The sequence below is a fragment of the Balaenoptera musculus genome, chromosome 2, assembly GCF_009873245.2.
Source record: "Balaenoptera musculus isolate JJ_BM4_2016_0621 chromosome 2, mBalMus1.pri.v3, whole genome shotgun sequence".
Classification (NCBI taxonomy): Eukaryota; Metazoa; Chordata; class Mammalia; order Artiodactyla; family Balaenopteridae; genus Balaenoptera; species Balaenoptera musculus.
Genome location: NC_045786.1, coordinates 119443674 through 119464263, shown reverse-complemented (window position 1 = coordinate 119464263; position 20590 = coordinate 119443674). Strand labels below are relative to the sequence as shown.

At 34.6% G+C, this 20590-nt stretch overlaps 1 pseudogene; it reads right to left on the bottom strand.

Annotated features, from left to right (window-relative positions):
- Positions 1-680: 680 nt before the first annotated feature.
- LOC118889902 lies at positions 681-5506 on the bottom strand (annotated as a pseudogene).
- Positions 5507-20590: the final 15084 nt, after the last annotated feature.

Genomic DNA, 20590 nt, shown 5'->3' with positions numbered 1-20590 from the left:
GAAAAAAATTTTAGATAATGGCAGTTAAAGGGCACACACAAATCAACAGAGATATATTAGTGGACAACCTAGGCAAGATAAAACTAAAAAATGCCATTAGCTTCTTTAATTGGTTAAAAGCACAAAATGTAACAGGTAGAAAATTTGTTTTAAATTAAAAAGCTGTGTTTTTTTTCCCCCAATTCTCCCCAAGTCAGATATATACACACCCACAAATATAGTGTGTGAAGGAAAGCTGACATACACAAAAAGTTGTAACCTGAATTAAGGGAAACAGCCATTGAAGCAGGAATTAACACAATAAAGTCAGCAACAGGTTAACAGTTTTCAAAACTGAGGCCTCAAATACTGCATGACACAAAGCTATACCATATAAAGTACTGCTAGGTATGAAGGAAGGAGTCTGTACCACTTTTAGCAAAAATGCTTTTCCAGAGAAGCAAATCAAAACAACACAGTCAGCAAACTAAAGAAGCTATAGCTAGGTATTAGAGCTACAACTTCTCATATCTGACCTAGAAAGTCCTATTTATTCAGAATAGACTAAATTTTCAGGACAAATTAGGGACTTTTTTTTTTTTTTAACATTTCTTACTTTATCCATTTTAAGTTCTGTTTCTTTCTCCCATACCCCTTAATTCAGCATGATTCAGCAGAAAGATGGCTGGTTATAGAATTGGCTATTTTTTTTTCTCTGTGGTGAGACTGACATTGAGCCTGGATATTTCAGGCTTGTATGCATCCATAACAGTGTTCTGCTGTGGTCAAAATCTTAACAATGAACTTGGTGAACTCGGCCTCCCATTGCTGCTTTGTTCTTCCACTGATGAAGGTCAGCTTTAGAGTGTATTTGTCACCGAACCTTTTGAGAATGGACCAAATATCATCAGGATACATCCCTGTAGAATCTTTCCTGGGGCCACAAGAAAGATGCTCTTCTCCTTATATGAGGTATAAATGGTCAGGATCTGCATCATCACAAAATAGGATATGATGCACAAAGCCAGAACAGGCTTGGACTCTGGGTCCAAATCAAAGCCACCGTGGCAAAGAAACAAGCAATGGTACAGATGGTGAGGCAACCATCAGTTAGACCAAAATTCTCCACGTACTTGTACATTTTGGCAGAATCATTCAAAGAATTGTTCACAGCTGACACATCCCATTTGTCAGTTTTTACAGGCTTATCATCAATCTTCCACTTGTCCAACAAGCCACTATGGCTACTGCCTGTCCCATAGCTGGGGCTGGTGTCGAATCCCAGTTCGTGTGCCTGACACACAGTGAGGCCCAACAAACCAAAACATTGGAGTTTGAAGGGGAGAAAGGTTTATTGCAGGCCAACCAAGGAGAATGGGGTGGCTCATGCTCTAAAGACCTAATCTCCCTAATAGTTTTTGGGGAAGAGATTTTATAGACAAAATTTGGGGGGAGGTCTGCAGAGTGTGTGGCCTTCCTCTGATTGGTTGGTGGTGAGGTAACATGGTGGTGTTCCAGGAATCTCAGTCATCAGCCTTCTAGTTCCAACCAGTCTGGGGTCCACAGGCTGTGCTCAGCCTAAAGGTACCATCCTCCACCTGGGTGGGGGCCTTAGTTCCTGTAGAAGAACTTAGAGGCATGTACCGAATTGTTATGCACATCCCCTGAGGAAGATCCAGGATGAGGCCCCACCCTGCACTATTGTTTCTTTCTGCATTGCCTTACTCCCCTAATTAGTAACTGTTTGAATCTGCCCTTTGGAACTCAGAGAAGGTCTAGGAGGCTGAAACATTTTCCCTACAAACAGGAAGTTGGGGGGGGGAGGACTTCCCTGATGGTCCAGTGGTTAAGACTCCGTGTTCCCAATGCTGGGGGCACGGGTTCAATCCCTGGTTGGGGAACTAAGATCCCACATGTACTGCACAGCCAAAAAAAAAAAAAAGAAAAGAAATGGGGGACACAGAAAGGCTTTTGTATTTGGGAGGGGCCAACAGTGTCCTGCTCGGTTTCAATCCCCAGTTTTATTTGATATTTCTCAATCTTGAGGAGAATAAGTGTTGGACAAGAAAAGGAATAACATTTTGGATAGAAAAGTTAATCATAAACTCTGCAGAGGAACTCAGTTTTAGTGGGACTCGTGTTCAGGGCCACTGTCAGCCCCACTACTATCTCTGCCACCATCTTGTCTCTTTCTCATTATTTCTTTCAGTTGATTCTTCGACCACATTTTATACAACTGAACCTGCACAACCACACAGGCACACAAATAACATTCTCATGGTAGAAAATTCTTTGAGCTGCATTTTAAAATAACAACTGAAAAGAATGTAAATATATATGTATCTATTTAAACTACTCAGAATTTTGAAAATAAATTATTTTAAATAAGTATTTCAGTAGACAAGAAGATGTTGCTATTTAAAATATATTCAACAATTAATAGACTGAGTAAAAGGAAGGCTAAAATTTTGATTCAGGATGAAATTTTTGTGTAAATGAGTTAAGTATGAATGGTATTCCTAAATTGTGAATATAGTAATTAATTCATTTTTCTTCTTTGGAATCTCGTGCCAGTTCAATTTACAAAGCTATACTCAATTTATTTACAAATATTTGTATTATCCCACTGTTCTATCAAGTTCAGTTACTATCCAACCAAGTAGTAAAACTACCTGTTGTCTTTTTTTATTGCTTTTAGTGTCTTTGAAACAACATTAATTTTCTCCTGAAAAATAACATTTGTAATTTCTATGTAGATGGATCCTACTAACACTGGATGATGTGAAGGACGACACTTTTAGTCCATATTTGTGAATCAGATAATACTATACCAATTAGATAAATTCTGACAAATTTCATTTGATACTATGACATAGAAGTTCAGTTTATGTTGGCTAATTATACATGAGTGTATATATGACTATATATGAATGTATATATGATTATATATAAGTGTATATGTTTGTATATGCATATATACACACCCATATATATATGCACACACACAAGGTGATCACACCTATAATTTTATAAGTATAATTTGTAAAGTCATAGATGTTTAAGTGTTGTTCTAACAAGCAGATAATATTCAAACATATTCTTACAATTTTGATAATTAATGTATACAAATTATTGCATGTCAGAATTTCCTTGACAGATTGCTATAATACCAAATGGATATATAGGACAGCTGTTGCTATAGCAACAGGATAGGCTTAGGGAACCAAATACAGGATAATTTTTTTAAATGATCGTACCCATTCACCTCAATCCACATACATGATAATTTTTTCTTCTGTATATACATTACTGGCTATACATTATTATCAATGATTTAAAAAATAAGGTTTGTTTGTAATTCTCTGATATATTTATATAAAGTACATTCTAAAAACTTTTAAAAAATTGAGATTTTGGTTTTCTGCTGATTATTTGCTCTTGTTTATGTTATGGTTTGATTTTCATGAATAACTGTTATATAGACACATGATAGATATAGAGATTTATATTTTTGTAATTTTGTATGCAGGTTAATTCTTATCATTGAGAGAATAGAACTATATATCTCAATTTCAGATGTATATATATAGATAGATATAAATATAGATATAGATATGTTCTAAACATTAACATAATTGACATTTGGGACCAAGTAAATTGGTCCTCTTTATTAGGGGAGGCTGTCCTGTGCACTCTAGGATGTCTAACCGCATCCCTGGTCTCTACCCACTAAATGCCAGTAGCATTAGTGGATGCTATTAGTGGATCCCCCACCACTCCCAATTTCGAGAAGCAATGAACGTATATAATTCAAGCAATGTATACCAAAGATGTCTCCAGATATTGCCAAATGTTCCCTTGGAGACAAATTGACCCCTGTTGTGAAAAGCTGGTCTAATGTTTTAAAAATATTCCATACCAGCCAAATATATATTAAAGATTATCAGCAATAGATTAAATATTTAAGCATTTGAACTATTTGAAAAATCCACATACATCTTTGTCTGATGAATTTTCATGGACTCTTCCAATCATTCAAATCTTGGGTCTTTAAAATATTTTAAAATATTAGATAAATAAGCAAATTTTCTTTCCTATAAACAAGTCTTTTAATAATATGTAGTAAGAAAAGCATAATATATAAGTTAGGAACTTTAAATCATCTACGATTTTATAATATTTACAAGCTAATTAATTAACTTGCCTTGGTTTTATGTATGCTGGTAGATGACATGAGATTCCTTAATCTAAGATGGGCAGTTTATTGCTAAAGCAATAGCAGTAGCCAGAGAATCAGTTTTATTTGTGCTAGATTTCTGAGTTCCAGTTCCTACAGGGAGACCCAAAGAGTCAGAGGATAACTGTACAAGTGGGGTGGATTGTATTATAGGAAAGGAATGCTGAGTTTAGAGAATTCCAATCTCTTCTAATGGGGAATTAGTATGCCTGCCCTTTGATCTAGAGGGTGACACTATCTCTATTTTCAATCCTGTTTGCTATAAAAATGTCCTTTAAAAAAGAAATCTGGAAGAAAAGGCAGTCAGTTCTTTGCTTACAAATATACAAAACATAAGAGACCCAGGAAGAATTGTTTCCCAACAGGTACTGCATATAGATAGATTACATGAAACATAAACTTGAATTTAATTATTGCTAAATAAATGCTGAAACAATTTGAAATCAAATTTGACTGACATGTACTGATTTTGTCATCAAGACAAAGATATATAAAACCTATATAAAATAAATAAATACAGGCCCCAAATTTTAAAACACAAGTAATTGTGCTTTTAATTACCTGCCTTTTTTCCACTTCTAGAAAAAGAATATCCTGTGATATTTACAGAATCAGACTTGGAAGCTGGCCTGTCTGGATTCAGATTCTGGGTTAGCTACTTAACAATGATATGACATTAGAAGAGTTTTCTTTCTTTAGCTATTCATTGTTCAACTTCAGTTTTTTCTGTAAAAGAGAGAAGATACTAGTACTCCTAGCACCAGCTGTTGCTAAAATTATAAGTGGTAATTCACATAATGTATATCGTATAGAACAAAATAAATAATAAATGCTACTTATTGTTATTTCTTCTTTATTGTATGAGTGAATTCGGTGTGCAAGTCCCTGAAGCAAACATTGAAAATGCCAAGATATATAAGACACAATCCTTGTTCCTAGGAAGATGATGGTTATTGGATGAGAGAAACAGTCACCAAAAGTTATTTTTATCTTTTTATATATGGTAAAGATATATAGAAAGTACTGTATTTTTATTAAGAAGATTCACAACTTTCTATGCTATATAGGTAAAGAGAAATATAAGTATAATTTATATATTTTTAAGAAAAGATTCAATGGATATTTTAATTTAGCCTAAAAAAACAAGTATTTCATATTTCACAAAAACACAAAAATAAACCATATTTTGTACTATGGTGTTTTGGAGATTGAATAGCAATTACAATGAGATAATGTCATTGCTTTATTTTTTTAAACCATTTAACTTAGACTTACCGTTAGAATACTCATTCTAAAACTTTACTATGCTGTATATCATTGCTTTATTCTAGCAATTTAGTGAAATAAGAGCAGATGATTCTAACATTTATTTTATTACTGTCTCCTCAAAACAATTTTAAAGGTTTTTTCCTTTTTTATCTGATTTCTTGGAAAATAAATTTATATCTAGTTGGGCCTTCTATTTAAGTTTTTGTTCTTCTGAATATCTTTGTGCTCTTTCTGGGTTTAGTTGCAGGCTCTGTATTTTTTTTTTTTTTTTTTTTTTTTTACTTGTCCTTAGCACTAATATTCCAAAAAAATACAAGTGAACTTAATGTTTTCTGATATCACTTCACTTTTTTTTTTTTTTGACAATTTGGCATACCCTGTTTCTTTTACTTGAATTATCCTCCACCTTCATGATTCAGTTCACACAACTCAGCAAAAATTTTCCTTGATTATCTTAATGCAAACCTAGCCCATATGAACTTCTATAACAATCTTCCATCTTTCATTCATTCATTTTTTTTCATTTAACCAATACTTGTTACACATCAATTATGTGCCGAACACTCTACAATGTACATAAAAGGGAGATTAAATAAGACACCAACCCATCCTCTCCATGAACTTGAGATTTAGAAGTGAACATCGGTATTTCAACTCATTAGTTTCATTTCGTTTAATGACTTAAAGTAGATTGTTAGCCATGTGCAAAGGAGCACACAAAGGTGATGAATAAGCTTGTACTTGAAAATAATAAGATATAGCTAATAGATAAAACAGGAAATAAATTCAAGACAGAGGAAGCAGAAGGGGGAAAAAGATAGAGAGTAGTTTAAGAACAGGGTGTGTTTTATTGAAATCATAAATTGGGTGTGTTTGGAATACAGGTTATGTGATAGGTGAGAAGTTGGCGTGGTTCTCTGGGTATTAGTTTAGGATGGGTCCAGTTATTGGAGAACTGACATTGCGTGCTATTATTGTGTTAGACTTTATTATTTGGGCAATTTTAAGTAAGATGTGACAAAATCACATTGATTTTGAAGGCATTTGACTCTGACAGTAATACAGAAACTATATATGGGGAAATCTGAGTTACTTAGAACAAGGACAGTTCTGTTTGTCTGATACTACCCTGACTAATGAAAAAAAAAAAAAGGACTATTCCCTTCAAAATGTTTTTTCTCAATTTCTCTTTAGTATTGTGTTTTGTACTCCCTTCCTTTTATTTTTTACCTCTTTATATAACAGACACAATGGAGATACTTGAGGTACTTAAGAAGAACAACTGCATGTGAGCAAGGGGAAGAATGGAAGGTGATGAAGTCAGGGGGTTAATGTGGAATTAATAATATATATTGTATAATTATATGCAATATGTATTACAACACACACACACATGCAATTACAGAACTAGATTAAATATGTTTGCAATATTGAAAAATAGAAATAGGCTATCACCTATTAAAATATTTGTTTTACATGTTATATATGATATATAATTTTATAATATTGCATATATTTACTTTATAGTCTCTTTGCTTTTGGTATGCAATATTTTTGGGTCTAGTAACTACTTTTATATTAATGTCTTATAAATACACATACTTCCTTGTTGTATAAGATATTGTATATTGGCTTAACAGACATTAATAGATTTACATAGAAATATCTTCTTCTACCTTATTTTTTTTCTAAATATCTGATTTAAAACTTTTTTCATTCCAAGTTAATATCTGTAAGGCAGCCAGTTCTACTATTTATTTATTCTAGCAATTATGTTTTTCCTAGTTTTATTTTTATGTATTGGAGACTGTAATATTTGCATCCATTGCCATCACTCATTCCTAGATTCTTAAAAACATTAAATGCTCACTTCCAGAACACATAATAAATCGTCTTCAAATTTTTCTTACTTACCTATATCTTATTCTAAGAAAGGGTGTATAAGATCAGTATTCCCTGAGTTTTTGCATTTTTATTGTCTGTTTGTTTCATTTATTCTTGAAAGACACTACTGCTTGATAGAAAAACCAACTATCCTAAAAATGTTACACCATTCTGTTTTGGAATAAAATGTTGCTTTAAAGAACTGATTTTCTTTCCTGTATAAATCACTTGATACGGACATCCCAAATTAATTTTTGACTCTCTTCAAAATTTTTCTGTGTGTTTTAAAATCAACTTTTGTACTGTCACTTGGTTAATTTCCACCTTTTGTTACTATATATATATATATATATATATATATATATAGGTGAATGGGTAATAATTCTTACTGATTTTTCATGCTTAAATGAGTTGTGTTTTCCTAGGTTATCAGGAGGTACTTAAAGTGATAGAACAGGTTAGCTTTCCCAGTCTAATAACTAATGTACAGATTCCTCCCTTTGTATTTTTACCATGAGGTATTGAAAAAATGTCTCTTTGTGAAGTCACATCTCTATCCCTCACAGATAAATCAATTCAAAGGTACTTTCTTTGTACCATTTTTATCTTCCAGAGCTCTACAAACCTTTGCTTTTAAATGGGTCTCTTGTTTCTGAAGAATGTATTTTGCTGCTCTACTACATTCCGAATTTATCATCCTCTGAACCTCTCTTCTTTCATATTACTTCTGTATATCTGGGAGGCCCAGCATTTGTGCCCACCACTTCTGCTGCCTGCAGTTTGTGGTAAATTTCTATCAATTGGAAAGGAGGTAGTTTTATCTGCACTTTTCAACAGCTTGAAGCTGGTGTGGATTTTGAATTTTGTCAGTTTTCTCAGATTTGTTCACCTGGTAGCTACTCAGCCAAGAACCTCTCTTTTGGGGTATAAATTTTATTGGCAATACCTTCAGTCTGAGACTTGTTAGATCTTTCAGTATTTCCCTCTATCACTTCTACAGAGAAGTTGCTGATCCTGGTCACATATGCCTATGTTCAAGAGTTGATGGGGTTCCTTCTTACCTAGTGTTGTTGAAGATGCCATATATGGATTTTTTTTTTTTTCCTTTTACTCTACAGCCCAGTCTGTCTGTTGACTATAGTAAAAAACAGTAATGTTTGTACTATATTTTTGTCAGTGGGAATCTTCAGTGGTATTAAAAGGCATGAAATTGGATGATGCAGCCTAGAAAGTAAACACAGATAAGAGGTCCCCAAGAAACTGTTACCTATATGAATTGGAAAGTGGAAAGGACAGAGTAGAAGACAGCAGTGTAGGAAGTCAAAGAGTTGGCATTTTGGAAACCAAAATTTAAAATGTTTCAACGAGGGTATGCTGCTGATAGGTGAAGTAAGATAAAAACCAATACAAGATGGGATTGGTTTTATGTTAAAATAGTAAAACACCTCCATAAAAGTTTTAAAATCTGGTGTCACTCTGGTCAATATTGCAGATGCTCAACTCAAGGGTACCCTATTTTTTTTAAGGATTGGTTGCCAATATTTGTCTTAAATATTATAAATGCAAATGATATTTGTGGATTTTCCAATTCATAAGTATTTCTAGACTCCACACTGGAATGAATCATATCCAATAAGTTAGCACAAGGAATAGAATTATGTTTTCATAATGAATTTTTTGTTGTATTGTGCCAGGTATTGATTAATCGCCCTTCAGCTCCACATTCACCCTGTCAGATTGCTCTGTGAAAATGATACTTGACATTTTAAATACTTTTTTTTCCATTCCAGGTGGCAGGAAGTTCTGTCAGTAGAAGGGGCTGAAGAGACATTCCAGGAAGAAGGGTTTTTTCTTCCCAGCACAGGTCTGCTCACTCATAGCAAGCGACTCCTACAAGCACTTTCCCCTCTTCACTGCCCTTTCCTGTGGGACACGGGAGAACAGCACTAAGCAGCCAGAAGCTTCTCCCAGCGCGTAGGCCTTCACCAGGCTCTCTGGTAGCAGTCTCTCAGCTCCTTCAGTGCTTGTAAATTCTCCAGTTCCCAGCTCCTGCTGTGCACGGCTCTGAGCACTCAGCTGTGGGCACCCTCCCCCACCACTTTTCCCGACCATCAGGCAGTTTTATAGCAGAGTCCCTCGGACCCCTGCGTCACATCCGGCTTCCCCAGTGCCCTGCTTCTGCACTGCATGTCAGCCAGCAGCACCCAACAGGGAACAGCTTTCTCTGGCACCCCAGAGGGTAGATTTCTGGCAGGTTCCACCACAAGTGGAACAACACAGGTACTTCTCTGCCATTCAGTGAGTCACAGGGGTGCTTTCTGCAAGACCCGGATGTTGGTCTAGGGGAAGCAGGAGTCTTCCATGGGCATTCTGTCTCAGCCCTAGGGTTAGTGACTGCTTTTTCTATGATTAGAGTTCTCTTTCTTAATAGTCAATCCCTCCTTACTCTAATACTCTAATAATTAATAATTCTTGATATTAAACTTCCCTGTTCAAATTATTGTGTTGTTTCTCTCTCCTGATTGAATATTAAGTATGTATGCAGGACAATGCAAAATTCAGAGTCCACAATTCCATTTATTGATCTTGTACCATAAGTTTAAATTTGACTCTCTCAATATTTTAGCATCATTATGGTTGTAAGCCTAATAATCATCACCAAATTTTGTATTGCGTATATAACATGAAACTGGCACTGTTTTAATACATTCATATGGTTATCAAGTCAATTAATCTTTACAAAAAACATGTAAGAAAGATAATATTGTTTTCCTTTCTTTAACAGATGGATTAACTGATAGTAGGTAGGTTAAATAACTTTGTCCAAGATTATGTATCTCAGTTAAGTGACAAAGCTGAGATTCACATACAGTATGTCTGGCTTCAGAGTCTATGTTATCAACACTATGTGTAATTCAATTATTTTTCCTTTTGAATATGTGTTTGTAACAGGGAAGAGCCAAATCTGACTACATGTTGGATCTGTTTCTTTTACTTTAACCTTTGCTTTCTGCTGCTTTTGTTCACTTAAAGGATACTGTCTATACATAATGACTTGCCTCGGGGAACCCTGCCCCTCTGCCTGAATGTTAAACCAAAGTGCCTTTGTTCAGGGAAACATCCGGACCCTGTCCATCTGTGGATGGTTGCAAGAAGAAGAAATTAACACATTCCCCTCCCCAAGGCTGGCCAGTCCATCTGATATTTGTAAAATTTATGGCCTTTTTACTTCTTCATCTCCTCCCCCTCTCTGTGCTATAAAAGAAGCTGGCATCCAAACCCTGATCAGATGATTATTTTGAGATGTTAGTCTGCCGTCTTCTCGGTTTGACGGCTTTCCAATTAAAGTAATATTCCTTCCTCAACACCCCATCTCCGATTTATTGGCCTGTTGTGCCGTGAGCAGAGCGAGCTTGGACTCAGTAACATGTTTATTTTCATTATAGTTAAAAACTAACTGGAAAAAAATGCAGTGTATCCAAATTTCACAAGTCACATACTCAGCTAATTGACTAGCAAATTCTTACTGTCCTGGATTTTCCTTCCTGAGACCTACCACTTATCAGTATTTTGTTTTTGTGTAACTAAGTATGTGTTTTCTGCCTCACTTTGTAGAATATAAGCTGCTTGTGGAAAGAGTCATGCCCATCTCACTCTTCTTTAAAGCTTATTAGCACAGTGCCTGCTTGTGTTTTATGAATAAATGCATAATGGAAAATAAATAATTCTCCCCAATTTTATTTTTATAATTCGTACCTTTAATCTGGAGTAAATTTTTCTTTGGGGGAGAAAAATCTGTTTTTACATGTATGAATAATTAGACTGCACTAAACTTTTAGTTCTTCTCTCTTCACAAGGTATGTTAACACCATTCTCTTAAAGGAAGTTCTATTATTTTACTATTAAAGTACTGTCTATATTTAATAGTTTCTAAACAGTTTGTGCTCAGTAAAATTTGTTGATGGATTCTTTAATCTACATTTTTAACTCTAAACAAGGAAGTGTAATGAAGTAATACAATGCATTGCATTTTCTAGGTGTCAGTGCTTGGAATTATGTGTTCCTTCTAATGATGCTATGTTGAGGAAATGGAATGTAAAGTATCATTTTGAGCCCATAAATGTGGCATGTTGCATAATGAAAAAGAAAAAGTGGCAGTTGTTCAGAGAGATGTTGGTGGAGCCTTACAGCAGAATTGTGACAAAGAATACTGAGGGTGAGCTAGAGGATATTTTAAGCCCTGCTCTCATCTCTTTTATTTGTTTCTTCTCTAGTTCCATGTTTTAATTAAAAGAGTAAATTGAAACAGCCTGAATCTTTTAGCACCAGTGTTCTCAAGGGATGTTACACAGCCAATTGGGTTAAGAATCAGGCATCTACAACATAGTTTTCAGCCAACTAGTCAATGATTAGCACTCTGGCCCTGGATAAATTTCATAATCCCTTTGCAACAGTTTCAATACTGGCAAAGTGTAATGGCAAGTTTGTCAGCTCACATTCCACTCACTAGGAATAAAACATCTCAAAGCAACACACATGACAAAGGTCTTCTGGATTCACTCCAAACCCAGTACTACAAAGGAACATAGTTGACAGATCTTGATGATTATTTCAAATCAGGATACAAGAATTGTATTAATATTTAAGGGCCTGTAGAAACATTTAATCAAATAATAATGAACATGCAATATTTGGTTGAACAGTAAACTTATATGTATATATGGCAAATAGATTAATCACTTCAGCAGACCAGCTCATTGACACTTTTCACTTTCATTTATCTATTTCTATGTAAGCAATTTGTGAGATTTATAATTTCAGATATGAATGTGGCTTAAAACATCAAGTTGAATTTTGATTTGGACAGCTATGGCCTTCATAAAATTGTTACAGACACATTTTTCTTTAATGTACTCAAGGATCTAAAACAAACAAAATCTACAATTAAAAAATATATATATTATCAAATTAAAGCAAAAACAATCTGTTAGATAAAAGCAACAAAAAAGTTCCAGTTTCTTTACATGCCCTTTTCATATATATTGCTATGGATATTAACTTTGGTTAGATTCCTTGTTCTTACATTATTTTTAAGTAAAGTGGACCTGAAAGCAAAGATCCTGAGGGAATAAGACAGGGTGTACTTAAGAAAAAATATTACATTGTATTACTGCTCAACAATGTTTATTTTGTTTGATACCATGTAGATTTGGAGGAAAACCCTACTATTGCCCTTGTATTTTCCTAACTTTGAACATCATAGATTTGCTTTCACCTCTTTTTAAAGTTTACATAGATGCAGTTATACAAACTATACTCTTATGTATGTCTTCAATCACAACGTTGTATTTGTGAGATTAGTAATATTGCATGAAGTAGTGCAGTCGTTTTTATTGCTAAAATCTAATCTATTAAAGTTAAAACAATTTATTTACCCATTAAAAAAAAAGCAACAAAGTATTCCCCCCAATTCCTTGTTCTGATGGAACTGTACAAGTAATACTAAGGCAGTTCAGATATATATTTTCAAGATAATCTGCACATATGAATTTCTGTTTAACGTATTTATGTAATAATACCTTCTGAATAAACCCATGCCATCATTCATAAGTGGATTCTCTTAAATTGTATAACCCTAGTATTAACACTCTGAAGAACTGGTATTAAAGCAGAGCTGGACTGACCTCTATTCCTTCATCTCCTTTCCTTATACTTCAAATCACTTTTATATTCTGGCTCATTTATGTTTCATAGCTAACATCTTATGTGTGTGTGTGTCTGTATGCTTTAATGAGGAATAAAAAGTTACTTCAACCAGAAGACCCAGATTGGGTTCAACAATCTAGAATTCCTACAGTGCTAGGGAAAAACAAAAAACAAAAAACCAAAACTTACTTAATGAAGTAAAATAACATAGGGATGATAAAGAAGAAAAAATTTTAAAACTTAGAAAGTAAAAAGGAAAGAAAGGAAGCAGAGAAAAAATGAAGATAGGAAGGAAGTGGGAGAGAGAAAAGGAGAAAAAGGATATCATGATTCCTATCAAAAGACAGAATTTATATTTTTAAATACTTTGAGTTGTTTAAGTGACTGTTTGCCTAAGCTAGAGTCATTCTCTTGGAGACAAAATATACTTGTAAGTAAACAGATGGTTAAGGGAAAGGTGAAGAATTGCTCCCATTGTAAGTCACACGTTTCAGCAGACTGTGAGATACCTTTCCTTTTTTGTGTAAACTTTTTGTCTCCACATGGTTTGACAAGATAGGCTTTAGGCTTTCACCACACTAACAAGTCAAGAAAAGTGTGTACGCTAATTCTGTATATGCTACCATTCAGAGGGCTGTTCACATTCATTACAGACTAACTTGGTCTCACCCTTCAGGTCCTGTTTGATGTCTCACTATGCATCAAGCTTTCTCTGCACCCACAAATTCAGGTAGCGCATCCCACTTTATGACTCCATAAAACATTGTACTTCCCTGTGATATCATTTATCACTGTATATTGCTGATGTCTATTAACTTGCTTTTTCTCCCATTTAATTGTAAGCTAAGCACTAAGGCTATAAAATAATGATAGTGATATGTTTTATAACATATAAAACTTCCTTTATGCCAAGCACAGTTCTTTACACAAATTATAGTCCTAAATTCTTTACATTCATTGAATCCTCACAATGACCCTGGAAGTTAGGTGATATTATTATCTTCTATTCATTAAAGAGAGGGAAACAAATAGAGGTTACATAATTTGCCCGGGGCAGCTAGTAAGTGATTAAGACAGGATTCTCACACAGAAAAGCTGGTACCAGAGACTTTGATCGTAACCATCATAAATATTTTGTATCATTATTTTAGCCCTAAGTCACAGCATGAATGTCTGGGACATAATATGCACTCAGTAGATATTGCTTGAAAAATAATAACTCTACTATCAATATTTGCAAATGAAAACTATATGAAAAATAAGTCTTGTATCTTCAGGTATTTTTATTGTCAAAATTTCTCTAAGGATTCTATTTGCTCTACTAGCATTTTGCCATCACAAATGCATTATCTTCCCTTAAATGTATGTTTGAGTTTTCTGTTCTGTTTTTCTTGCTAATTATCTAGACTAGAGGGCAAGGAAAAGAATATCAAAACAACATCTTGTGTAGAGGAATAGTCTGTGGAATTATGCACATGATGATCTTCCCCTGAAAAAGAAGTAAAATTACAGTGTGTTTAAAGTTCATTCACCCATCTCTTAATGCATAAATCTATTCAAAAAATGTTAATTGAACATTTTTAAGCCAGATAACATTTTAAGCCAGATAACATGTTAGACCTTGGACATGTTATGCTTTATAAGAATGAGTTATAAAGCATAGTCTTTCCCTCATGAAACTTAGTAGACTAAGGATGCAAATAAACATAAGTAAAATAAGAAGATATACATGTAATTCTAAACCCTGACAATGTTCTGAAGGGGAAATATGCATAATTGACAAAACATGTATATATAGGGAGCCCACCCTAGGCTGTGAAATCAGGGAAGGTCCTAAGTCAGGAAGAAGCAAGAGTAACTAAACAGAGTCTGGAAATGAACTTGGAGAGAATCCTGAAATTACATCACTAAGGGCCTCAGAGGCAGTGTTAATTGTTTTGTGCTTCCTTCTAAGAAAAACAGAAGAGAATTGATAAAGTTTTGGTCAAGGGATGGCATGGTGAAATTGGCATTTCAAAAGGACTGTTCTTGCTCCTGTGTGGAGAACTGATCTGGAATATTCAGCATATATTTATAGCTATTCTCTCCTGCTATTCACAGAAAAGACTATATAAAAGCTAAGTTTAGCAAAACTTTACTGACATTGTTATGCATTTATTAAATATGTGTCTATCTAGTCCTCAAATCACCCTCATCATTAATTCCATTTTTATAGGTGAGGAAAATGAAGCTAAGATTTTGTGTAACTTACCAAATGTAAATTTAGATAGTGTGAAATTTTGTCTCCCTTAAAGCATCTCTGGGCAGTGTCTTGCCAGTGAAAACAGAAAGAATTACTTGAGTGCTATCTAGGAGGTATGGTATGCCAGACTTAGTGACAGATTGATTTGGGGAAGGTCAGAGTGGTGGAGTGGGGAGAAATGTAGAATTGACTCCTAGGTTCTTATTTATGCAACTAGATATGGTTGGTGATGCTTACTGAGTTGGGGAAGAAGAATTAATCTTGCAGAGGAGATAAAAGTTTCAGCAATGGACATGATGTCTGTGGATGGTTTTGAGACGTTCAAGGTGCTGTCGCATGTGAGTCAGAGGTGAGACCTGTGACAAAGGAGTTCCTAAGCACTTGGGGGTCCTAAGTATTGATAGCAGTTGTTGGGAAGGGTAGCCAGTGACAAAGGTGTGACTTTCTTAAAGACAAGAATATCCACAGAAGTGAAACTAAGCCTACATTTTTAGAACTTCCGAGATTAAAAGTAGAGCTGTATGTTTGAGAAAAAGTGGCTATAGTTGTGGGAAAAGCTCAGGAAATTACAGATGAGAATGATTCAACTGGAAGAATTATCAAATGTGTAGAATAAAAATATAAAGTCAAGTTATATGAGAAATAAAATATATCTTTAAATTTCAAGTAATAGACGTAATTTCTGACCTTAATGATAGCTCTTTCAGTGTATCGATGGAAATAACAGGCGAGGTAAATTGAGAAGTGAGTGTCAGATAAAGAAATGGATACAGAATATGAGGAACGTGTAGGCATGCTTGATTTTTTTTAATTTAATAAAAACTTGCTGCATTTAAATTCTAAACGTGAAGGATAAGAGGCCAAGGTGAGGTTGAAGACAGAAGAGGTAGAGTCAATAATATACAAGTCATTAGAGGGTCAGAGAAAATATGATCATGTGCCTAAGAAGAGGAATGGTTCTTCAAGTGAAACAACACTAAATAATAAATAACCATGTCTATATTTAAAATACAGAATGAATCAAAGAAAACTTTTCACTAGTATGTGCAATTACACTGAGAGTGTTTTATTTTCTAAATATAAGTAAACTCCATAGCTTAATCAAGTTAATATGTTTGAGCAAATACTAAAGAGACCTCTGCACTTGTAGAGCTCTCTTCTGAAAGTTGTAGAAGACTAGTCTAGACGGATGTATGAGGAGACCAGTGTTAATGAACAAGAATAAGAATTTGTGGTATGACTTCAAACAGTAGAATCTCTGTAGTATATTTCTAGCTTGTTCACATAACATTTTAAGACCATTGATTTCCAGCAAGAAAAGTAAGCAAACTACCTGAAAATCAATGCTTTTAAGTAGTCAAGTTTCTTGTCCTAAAGAAATAAGTAGCTGCTTCCATCCAGACCTGCATGATATACAGGCCTTTAGAGTTTCTTCCACTGGGACCCCGGCTAGGAGAATAGGGAGTGTATTAACATTGTCATGCCTTTTTCCTATACTCGTGTTTGATTGTTTGTTTCCATTTGCATATTTATTTACTTATTAGGTTATAATATCCCCTACACACTAGCCTATCTTCTTTGAGGGCCTAGTATTGAGTACTCTATTTGGTTGACTTATGAAGATAGTACATGGAGGATTTGCATAAATGAACGCCTAATTCACGTTGCTTAAAAATCCATTCTCCAATAAGGTAGCTTAAGAAGAGTGATACAAAATCTTGTTCAAACAAAAAAAATACATGAAAACCCATGCATTTTTATAGGATAAAGACAGATAGGAAGATAAGTATTATATGCACAATTACAATAAACAGGTTTATAATAATATCGGTAAAACAGAATCACAAAAGTTTCTTATATGATGAATACAATAAATAATGGAAACAACTCTACCAAACTGGATTTCTTTGCAATTTTATAAATATCTTGGATTCTGATGACATTGAAGTTGATAAGCTAATAAACAGATTTAAAGATGTATATTTAACTTAAATATAATATTTTAACTAAAAAATGTATAAATGCACATTTTCCACCAAGCTTTTTATAGGTAAATAATTCCTTTTAACATGAATACATAGTAATAAAACTCTGGCAAAATTTTTGCAGAAAACACATGTACAATGTATCCTCTGCTATTTTCATCTTTTTTCTTTAGAAATGATCAAGAAATTAGACACTCATGAAATAATCTGTGTATAGAATTCTTATATTTTTAGTTAATTTGTCCATCCATTAAATACCTGGCATACATTGCTAGTTTGAAAGGCTTTTTCAAGGTTTTTCTAAATATTTCAACTGTGCTTTTAAGAGAACTAGGGGTCTCTCTTTTTTATTTATTTATGTAATTATTTGGTTGCACTGGGTCTCTTAGTTGCAGCAAGCAGGGTCCTTAGTTGAGGGAGGCAGGCTCCTTAGTTGCGGCATGTGGTCTCCTTAGTTGTGGCGTGCATGTGGGATCTAGTTCCCTGAGCAGGGATTGAACCCAGGCCCCCTGAATTGGGAGCATGGAGTCTTAACCACTGCACTGCCAAGGAAGTCCCTCAACAGTGATTTTATAGAAACACCCTATTTCTTTTCCAAATCCTAATTTATGTAATATTTCATGAGATAGTTTATAATATTTAATGAAATAACTATGAAGTAAATAACTCAACTAAAACTAACAAACAGATTTGAGAGCAGACATTTAGAAAATTCACTCTAAACTAATGGGATTAGAAGAGAGCATGAAGTATCCCATTATAAGTGGGTCATGTGAACAGTTTGCAAGGCAGAAATAGAGACACAGATGTAGAGAACAAACGTATGGACACCAAGGGGGGAAAGAGGGGTTGGGGTCTGGTGGTGGTGGGATGAATTGGGAGATTGGGATTGATATACCCTAATATGTATAAAATAGATAGCTAATAAGAACCTGCTGTATAAAAAAAAATTCAAATTTAAAAAGCCTGCTGTATAAAAATAAATAACATTTAAAAAAATTTTTTTAAAAAGTGGGTCATGTGATTCATGAATATGAAACATTAATTAATTAATTAATTAAATTTCAACACCCATTTTTGATAAAAACTCTCCAGAAAGTGGGCATAGAGGGAACCTACCTCAACATAATAAAGGCCATATATGACAAACCCACAGCAAACATCATTCTCAATGGTGAAAAACTGAAAGCATTTCCTCTAAGATCAGGAACGAGACAAGGATGTCCACTCTCACCACTATTATTCAACATAGTTCTGGAAGTCCTAGCCACGGCAATCAGAGAAGAAAAAGAAATAAAAGGAATACAAATTGGAAAAGAAGAAGTAAAACTGTCACTGTTTGCAGATGACATGATACTATACATAGAGAATCCTAAAACTGCCACCAGAAAACTGCTAGAGCTAATTAATGAATATGGTAAAGTTGCAGGATACAAAATGAATGCACAGAAATCTCTTGCATTCCTATACACTAATGATGAAAAATCTGAAAGAGAAATTATGGAAACACTCCCATTTACCATTGCAACAAAAAGAATAAAATACCTAGGAATAAACCTACCTAGGGAGACGAAAGACCTGTATGCAGAAAACTATAAGACACTGATGAAAGAAATTAAAGATGATACCAACAGATGGAGAGATATACCATGTTCTTGGATTGGAAGAATCAACATTGTGAAAATGAGTATACTACCCAAAGCAATCTACAGATTCAATGCAATCCCTATCAAATTACCAATGGCATTTTTTACGGAGCTAGAACAAATCATCTTAAAATTTGTATGGAGACACAAAAGACCCCGAATAGCCAAAGCAGTCTTGAGGGAAAAAAATGGAGCTGGAGGAATCAGACTCCCTGACTTCAGACTATACTACAAAGCTACAGTAATCAAGACAATATTGTACTGGCACAAAAACAGAAACATAGATCAATGGAACAAGATAGAAAGCCCAGAGATTAACCCACGCACCTATGGTCAACTAATCTATGACAAAGGAGGCAAAGATATACAATGGAGAAAAGACAGTCTCTTCAATAAGTGGTGCTGGGAAAACTGGACAGCTACATGTAAAAGAATGAAATTAGAATACTCCCTAACACCATACACAAAAATAAACTCAAAATGGATTAGAGACCTAAATATAAGACTGGACACTATAAAACTCTTAGAGGAAAACATAGGAAGAACACTCTTTGACATAAATCACAGCAAGATCTTTTTTGATCCACCTCCTAGAGTAATGGAAATAAAAACAAAAATAAACAAGTGGGACCTAATGAAACTTCAAAGCTTTTGCACAGCAAAGGAAACCATAAACAAGACGAAAAGACAACCCTCAAAATGGGAGAAAATATTTGCAAATGAATCAACGGACAAAGGATTAATCTCCAAAATATATAAGCAGCTCATTCAGCTCAATATCAAAGAAGCAAACACCCCAATCCAAAAATGGGCAGAAGACCTAAATAGACATTTCTCCAAAGAAGACATACAGACGGCCACGAAGCACATGAAAAGATGCTCAACATCACTAGTTATTAGAGAAATGCAAATCAAAACTACAATGAGGTATCACCTCACTCCTGTTAGAATGGGCATCATCAGAAAATCTACAAACAACAAATGCTGGAGAGGGTGTGGAGAAAAGGGAAACCTCTTGCACTGTTGGTGGGAATGTAAATTGATACAGCCACTATGGAGAACAGTATGGAGGTTCCTTAAAAAACTAAAAATAGAATTACCATATGACCCAGCAATCCCACTACTGGGCATATACCCAGAGAAAACCGTAATTCAAAAAGACACATGCACCCGAATGTTCATTGCAGCACTATTTACAATAGCCAGGTCATGGAAGCAACCTAAATGCCCATCAACAGACGAATGGATAAAGAAGTGGTGGTACATATATACAATGGAATATTACTCAGCCATAAAAAGGAACGAAATTGAGTCATTTGTTGAGACGTGGATGGATCTAGAGACTGTCATACAGAGTGAAGTAAGTCAGAAAGAGAAAAACAAATATCGTATATTAATGCATGTATGCGGAACCTAGAAAAATGGTACAGATGAGCCAGTTTGCAGGGCAGAAGTTGAGACACAGATGTAGAGAATGGACATATGGACACCAAGGGGGGAAAACTGCGGTGAGGTGGGGATGGTGGTGTGCTGAATTGGGCGATTGGGATTGACATGTATACACTGATGTGTATAAAACTGATGCCTAATAAGAACCTGCAGTATAAAAAAACAAACAAAGAAACAAACAAAAAAAAGTGGG